Genomic DNA, 8,477 nt, shown 5'->3' on the forward strand with positions numbered 1-8,477 from the left:
CTCTCGGTCAGTTACACCTAGAGTCATTTCCTCTATCTTTTGAAGACTTAGGTTTCTTGTCAAACTTCTGCAGAAACGAACCTGAAGGACCGCCACCTAGTGGCCTGCACCGTAAGGATGGACTCACTTCCCCACAGTTCCACGGGGTCACCTTGCCTGGGAAAAGGAGCCCATAGGTCTTGTCGTTCACCAGGATGATCTCCAAATGGACCAGGAGTCCCGATGTGAAACGTGAAACCACACAAATGTTAGGGGACGCTTGAATTTATTTATATCCTGGGCGTGGGGGAAGTTCATGGCTCAAAGTCCGTGTGTGAATCCGGGCATTTTGGACACCTGTTGGTCCAGATTACAGGGGTGACATGGGGCACATCCTCCCTAATGACCGCTAAGCTCCCCAATCTAGACTCACTTCCTCTGAGAAGTGAGTGAGTTGAAAAACCAACTATGCCAGTTGGGCCCATCACCTGCCTGGCAGAAGGTTAAAAAATATGTCTCGTTACTGTGCCTCACAAAGGGAGACCGTTCGTTGACTATGGGGATACACACCTCTGAAGACTGAGGCAGGGCGATGGTTTGGACCCCAGGGTCTTAGAGCGTCCGGGCAACACAAATAGGAAGGGTCGAGGGAAGGCAATTGAGTGTCACAAGGTGCAGAAACCCAGTCAAAGCCCAGCCTAATTGTCAAATAAATGTTTTCACATGAGAAAACATTGAAAGGCAGTAAAAGAAAAATATTAATAAATTCAACATCATCTGAATTCAAATTCAGAAATGAAGAGGGGAATTAAAGGATGTGAGAAAATTCTTCAAAAAAAAAAAAAAAAAAAACGATAGCTGGGCAGTGGTGGCGCACACCTGTAATCCCAGCACTCTGGGAGGCAGAGGCAGGCGGATTTCTGAGTTCAAGGCCAGCCTGGTCTACAGAGTGAGTTCCAGGACAGCCAGGGCTATACAGAGAAACCCTGTCTCGAAAAAACAAACAAACAAACAAACAAAAAACCCCCAAAAAAAAATTGCTGGGCACAGGGGTTTCCTGTGATATTAGGAGTGTGAAGAACATTTAAATATTGAAGAAAATGTCACAACTTGATGGAAAATCGGGCAAAAGGCATAGACAATTTACATGTGCGCATAAAAATTGTTTTTTAAATAGACCAGGAACGTATGGAAATGTGTCAGCTTCCTCGTACTCCGCCGTAAGGCCTGGAAGAACCACACTAGCATAGCATTTCTGACCTGACCACACATCAGAAATTTGATGATGCACACTGTAGAAAGAGAGGCGTCCTTCTCTTCATGAGCAGGAAAGAGAAATGGTACAATCTCTGTGGAGGGAACTTGGGAATACTTAGTAAAGCCACTATGTGTTTACCTTTGACCCAGCAATCCTAACTCAAGGAACTACCTCTGCAAGTGTGTGTCCACAAAGTAGTAGACCGTCAAGGTCATTCACAGCTCACCATTCGTCACAACAAAGTATTGCAAGCAACTTAGTGCTCGGTCTCCTTGAAGTAACTGATGAGATGTTCCTGTAGTGAAGAGCCCCACAGCTGGAAGGGGCACTTGTAGGACAGAGCAAGTCAAGGAAAATGCAAGTAATTAAGGCAGATGTAGCATATTATTTTTATATAAATAAAATATATACAGGAAAAATAAACTAAAACTCAGTATCACTATAAAACCGACTTCTTTGTACAATAAATATAAACTAGTTTAAAAAAACATAAAGGAATAAAGAAAAACCTAATGAAGTTGGTTGCATGCAGAGATTGGTAGGGACCCAGGTGGGAGGAAGGACCGAGGCTATAAGGAAGGTTAATGAGGACACCTTTAAATTTATATAAAATATAAAAGTTTTCTATATTTGAAATTATTCTCTTATAGACTTAACAAAAAGATTCATTATGTTAATTTTTAATTCAGTATACATGTATATACTGCGTGCAGATATTATCACGAGATAGCCATGTCCATGGCCCATGGAGACCACATGTATAGGATCTGAACCATGGGATCCACAGTTACAGGCAGTTGTGAGCCACTTGACGTGAGTGCTGGGAATTGAACTCACATTCTCAACAAGAGCTGTTAACTTCTGAGTCATGTCTTCATCCCCTGTATTCTAGATTATTTAAAATGTAAAAGAAAACAAAAACCATAAAACTAAGTGAAAATAGAAAAATAAGGGATCTAACTTATGAATCGATATGAAATTGATTATGAAACCACCCAGAACAGCAGAGCCCTCTAACCCAAGAACGAAATGCTCTGATGTCACACCCTTTGTGAGATATGTGCTCAGAATGAACAGAAATACGGTGTTCTGAATGCTTGGGGTTTGGATGTTTAGTTTTGTTTTCAAGGCAGGGTTTCTCTGTGTGGCTCTGGCTGAACTGGAACTCTCTGTAGACCAGTCTGGCCTCGAACTCAGAGATCTACCTGCCTCTGCCTCCCAGCCTCGGGATTAAAGGCCTGCGCTACCACGCCCAGCTTGAATGTTCTTAGAAGGTGTTGATTGGGGAATAATATTGGAGTCATAATTCTGAAAATGATTGGGGTAACTACAGGCTAGATTGGAAGATTAAATATGTTCAGGAAGCAAGGTTGTCACTGTAGAGCGAAGACGTCAAATATGGAACGGGAGGGTCAGGGAGGAAGCCACAAATGGGATTTGAACTGGAGGAAGCCTCTATGAAAAAGCACCTTCTGACTTTTACTTACTTATTTTACTTATTTATTTTTATTTACTTTTATGAAATGCATCTCCTCTTTCTATGCACTTAAAGGGTGGTGTAAGCTATGACATCCAAGTGGCAATGAGCAAACCTCTGAGAGTTTCCTGTTAAGCCTGGGAGAAATGGCTGGTCACAGGAAAAGTACAAGGTGAGTCAGGAAATAGGGCCCGCTACAGAGGTCAGGTGGGAGGGGCCTCCCTAACCAGCCGTGGGGCGAACAGGATATCAAACACCAAAGCTGTGTCAGGACAGAGGTGCTGCTTAGAGATAGAATACTGTAAAGCTAGGTTCTGTCCCCAGCATCACAAATAACACCGACAATAATAATGGAGATCAGGAAAGCAGTCACATGGGGACTGAGCGGGAAGCTGCCCTCAGGCTGCTGGGGGCAGGGTAGCAATAGTCTTACCCAGGGTGACCCTAGAGGGCTGCCACAGGAACCTGCTAACTAGGGTGTGCCTACTGTGCACCAGCGGCAGGGACATCCTGATTATCCAGCAGAGAGGAACTTTCGAGCTCAGTTACAATTTAATTTCTTTTATGCTCTGTATCCATGGTTGTCTTGCAATAGGGTCTTTCTTTCTTTCTTTCTTTCTTTCTTTCTTTCTTTCTTTCTTTCTTTCTTTCTTTCTTTCTTTCTTTCTTTCTTTCTTTCTCTCTCTCTCTCTCTCTCTCTCTCTCTCTCTCTCTCTCTCTCTCTCTTTCTTTCTTTCTTTCTTTTTTTTTTCTTGTTTTTTTGAGACAGGATTTCTCTGTGTAGCCCTGGCTGTCCTGGAGCTCACTTTGTAGACCACACTGGCCTCAACCTCAGAAATCTGCTTGCCTCTGCCTCCCAAGTGCTGGGATTACAGGCGTGCGCCACCACTGCCTGGCCTTGCAATGGGGTCTTTGTTGGTTTTTCCATGCAGGTCGTCTGTCTAGGCCGCAGCACAGGCCACTTGTCTGCCCGCCGCCTGGGCCTCTGGGATGCGGTGGACATGTGGGCTGCAATGAGATACACCAGGCCAAACAGTTCCACATGGGGCTTTATTTAAGATGGGGAAAAGGGTAGCGGGTGGGAAGAAGGAAGAAAAAGAGAGAGGGCGAGAAATGCTACCCAATTATATACGGGTGATGGCATAAATTACAGGTAAAGGTGGGCCATTGAATTCTGGGTATATGGCGGCTGTTGCCTTGGCGACAGGCCTATAGTTACACTGTCCTGATTGTCGTCTATATGACGTCACAGGTCTCAGATCCCGGTACCAACAGTCTTATCATCTAATCACGGTTGGCAAAGCCAAAACAGTGGAAATGGCCTGTGCTTGTACTGCTTCGGGCGTCCCTGAAGCCTCCCAATGAATAAGGAGGATTCCACAGCTAACACTAGGATTTTTATTTAGTTGCCTATAGCTTCTGGGAGCAGCATCCTGTACCCACGTAGAATCCCTCTCTTTAACCCTTCTTCTTCTTCTAGGGCTGGAGAGATGATGGCTCAGCGGTTAATAGCACTGGCTGCTTGTCCAGAGGTTCTGAATTCAATTCCCAGTAACCACATGGTAGCTCACAACTATCTGTAATAGGATCTCATGCCCTCTTCTGGTGTGTCTGAAGACAGCAACAGTGTACTCATATAAATAAAATAAAACTCTTTTTTTAAAAAAAAAAAGTCTTCTTCTTCGTCGTCTCCTCCTCCTCCTCCTCCTCCTCCTCCTCCTCCTCCTCCTTCTCCTCCTTCCACTACTACTTCTTTCTCTTCCTCTTCTTCTGTTTTAAATTTAGTTGTACATTTTAAACTACCTTTAAAATAGTAGGTCTCTAAATGGCCTTTTCTCATTGATCCTTGTTTCAGTTAACCTAGTTTTCTTCCCTCTAGTTTCATATGACATATTTAATTTCACACTTTCCATTTTCCCTTAAGGCATCATTCTCCCACCCTTTCTAACTTCCTGGACTCTACAGGCACTCCAGTCAAACACACGTTTAAAACTCTGAAGCAAGGATCTTCAAAGAAGAGAGAACACACAATAATATTTATCTTTATCTTAATTTTTATAGCTTACTCCGTATAAAATGTCCAAGTTCTACCCATTTTCTTGCAGATTTTATTTTTATTTGCAACCAAATAAACTCACTTGTTTATGTGCACCACGTTTCTATTATCCACTGATCAGCTGATGGACATCTAGCCGGGTATCCTTTCCTAGCTGTTGTGAGTAGGGCAGTTATGCCCAATATTCTATAACGCTTCAGTTTCTCTACTCTCCAGAACAAGACCAACTCACACTGAAGGAAGAAGGACACAAAACGTGTAGTTCCACCATCTCAGGGCTATAGACCGCGTCACCCACCATGGGACAGGCTGGCATTATGTACCTCCAGGTACAATGGCACTAGAAAATATACATCGTAGCTCTGTAGTGAAGTGGAAACTTTAAGGGTTCTTTGGAAAGTCAGTTAGATAGTGTTTTGTTGGGCAAACACGTGAAGGAGTATTTTCCTGAAGTGGACCCAGGTGAAAGACTAAAGCAGACTCATGAAGGAATGTTTAGCTGAAGCAGACACAGGAGAGAAGATGTTCTGCTAAAGCAAGTACGTGAAAGGACATGTGATGAAAGAGTGTTTGCCGATGACACGTGTGTATTGGTACGCCTTATATTGTACAGTTGAGTTGTATTTGTCAGGACTCCATAGAGAGAAATGCACCAAAAAAACTTCTAGTGGCGTGCTGCAGTTTCTTTCGGCTTCTGAGGACTCAGGCTGATTGGCAGAGCCGTGTCAGCTGAGACAGGTGCACATGCTGAGGCAGGACCATGAAGGACACGTGATGTTTGGAGGCTGTAAATAGGACTCCACAGACAGCGAAAGAGCCAGAGCCAGGCTTGCTTACAGAGCTAGCTGTGTATGGCTTGTGGGTCTCATGTCTTTGCTGATCTTTGTTTCCCTGACAGAGGGACAGCCAAGAACTTCTCCTGGTGTTTCTCCGGGTCCCTCCTGTTGACACGTGCTGAGGTTGAGGCCTGGCTGTTTCTGCTAGGTTATGCCAGTGCTGCTAAACACCGAACTGGACTGCTGGTGTATCCATGAAGTGTTTGTGAGTGGATAGAGCTGCCGCTGCTGACCTGTGAACTGAACTCCTGATTTCCAGACAACACAGATGGGAGTTGCTCCCAAGAACCTTTCTAAACAAGTCTACCTTTCTTTGCCACTACCTCTGGTGGGTGGTGGGCTACGAGGGAGTTTAAAGTGTTTAAGAACCATCATAAAAATAGGTTTTGAAAAAATTAAAGCTACACTGTAGTATTGACAGGGGCGAGAGGAAGACAGAAGAAACAGATGTAGAATGTGAACTCTTTAACAGTGGTTCTCAACATTTAATTCCAACCCCTTTGGGGTCGCATATCAGACATTCTTCATATCAGATACTTATATTTCAATTACGTGATGTAATAGCAAAATTAGAGTTATGAAGTAGTAACGGCATGGCCTTATGGTTGGTGTCACCACAACATGAGGAACTATATTAAAGTGTCACAGTATTAGGAGGCTTGAGCTCCACTGCTCTGTAAGAAACCTGGCCTGACTCTAAAAATGTCAGCATCCTGGAGAAGAGGCCAAGCTGTTCTAGGCTCTGTAAGATGACATCTCTGATTTGCTATGGGAAGCCAGGGACACATATGGCAAAAGGCGCACTACAATCATCAAGTAACTTGAACACAGATCACCTATCAAACTATTAATGATGTGTCAAATCATTGTCTGGGACAGTGGGACAGTGGCTATGGAGGAGAATCCCTTTTCCTCAAGGAAAAAAAACAAAACCAGTAGTCAAATGTTAGGAACCTCTGGGCATGGTAGCACATGCCTTTAATGCCAGCACTTGGAAAGCAGAGGTAGGTGGATCTCTGTGAGTCCAAGGCCAGCCTAGTCTACACAGTGAGTTCTAGGACAGCCAGGGTCTTATATACCCAGACTCTTAAACAAAACAAAGCAAAGCAAAGCAAAGCAAAGCAAAACAAAACAAAAGTGTTAGGATCCATAGAAGTCCAAATTCCAAGGTTTTGGTGCTTATAAGTTTTTTTGTTTGTTTGTTTGGTTGGTTTGGTTTGGTTTTTCAAGACAGGGTTTCTCTGGATAGCCTTGGCTGTCCTGGAACTCACTCTGTAGACCAGGCTGGCCTCAAACTCAGAAATCTGCCTGCCTTTGCCTCCCAAGTGCTAGGATTAAAGGCGTGTGCCACCATTGCCTGGCATAAGTTATTTTTAAATGGTGAGATTACCCAGCCTCCTTCTATCCTGCCTGCTACACAGTATGAAAGAAATTCTGACCACACATACTTTTTTATCACAAGTATATATGATATTTGATTCGATTTTTAAAAAAAGACTTATTTTATGTCTGTATGTACACCTGCGTGCCAGAGAGGGCACCCGATCCCATTACGGATGGTTGTGAGCCATCGTGTGGTTGCTGGTGATTGAACTCAGGACCTTTGGAACAGCAGACAGTGCTCTTAAAGGCTAAGGCATCTCTCCAGGCCCTGATTTGATTGAAGAAGAAGAAGAAGAAGAAGAAGAAGAAGAAGAAGAAGAAGAAGAAGAAGAAGAAGAAGAAGAAGAAGAAGAAGAAGAAAGAGGAGGAGGAGGAGGAGGAGGAGGAGGAGGAGGAGGAGGAGGAGAAAAGAAATATTTCCATTATTTAAAAGTGTGTGTGTGTGTGTGTGTTTGTGTGTGTGTGTGTGTGTGTGTGTGTGTGTGTGTGTGTGTGACTGGAGTTACAGGTGGTTGTGAATAACCCCACGTGGGTGCTGTAAACAGAACTCAGGTCTTCTGGAAGAACAGTAGGCTCTTTTTTGTTTGTTTTGTTTGTTTTTTTTGTTTTTGTTTGGTTTTGGTTTTTTTTGCTTTTTGTTTTTTGGGTTTTTTTTTTTTTTTGGATTTGGTTTTTTCGAGACAGGGTTTCTCTGTGTAGCCCTGGCTGTCCTGGAACTCACTCTGTAGACCAAGCTGGCCTTGAACTAAGAAATCTGCCTGCCTCTGCCTCCCAGAGTGCTGGGATTACAGGCGTGGCCACCCCGTCCGGCTAGGCTCTCTTTATCCATCTCCCACCCCCTAATGGTTACATTTTCTCTTTTAAAGGCAAAGCAGCGAGAACGCCAAGCATCCACGCCCCATAGCAAACTCAGTGACTCTTCCTGGGATCTCTTTCCTGCTGTCACGACCCCCCACGGTTCTCCATGTCTTCTCTCCATTTCTAGATAACAAGAATGAGAAGACAGCATCCTGGTGGCTTTGAGCAGGCCGCTAGGATGCCAGCCTCGTGTCAGCCCTGGTCTGGGAGCTCAGTGCTCCCTGTCCCCAGGGACCTGGCCTCGAGGACCAGGGGGTCTCAGCCTTGCCCACCACCACACACACTGCACAGGGAGGCCTGCTGCCTCCTTCATTCCAAATCATTTTTCTAAGAACAAAAGTATGCGCAAATAAGTATTTCCATCTTTATTTGAAATTCTAGGTTTCAACGGCAATATTAATGCTACTCTGCAGTGCTGTAATAATATATCATTATTTCTATTTTACAGTTCTTTCCTTAAAGTAGCAAAGCGAATGTTTAAAACAGCAAAACTCGCAGCTCCTCAATTCCCCATTCAGGCTCAGAATCTAAACTCCCCTTTCAGAATTGAGCATAATTGAAAACAATGCGAACCCCCGATGTGCTAAATGCCGCAGTCATTAAAGCATTTTTTTTTTAATTTTTGGGATA

This window comes from Apodemus sylvaticus, chromosome 5 (genome assembly GCF_947179515.1).
Source record: "Apodemus sylvaticus chromosome 5, mApoSyl1.1, whole genome shotgun sequence".
Classification (NCBI taxonomy): Eukaryota; Metazoa; Chordata; class Mammalia; order Rodentia; family Muridae; genus Apodemus; species Apodemus sylvaticus.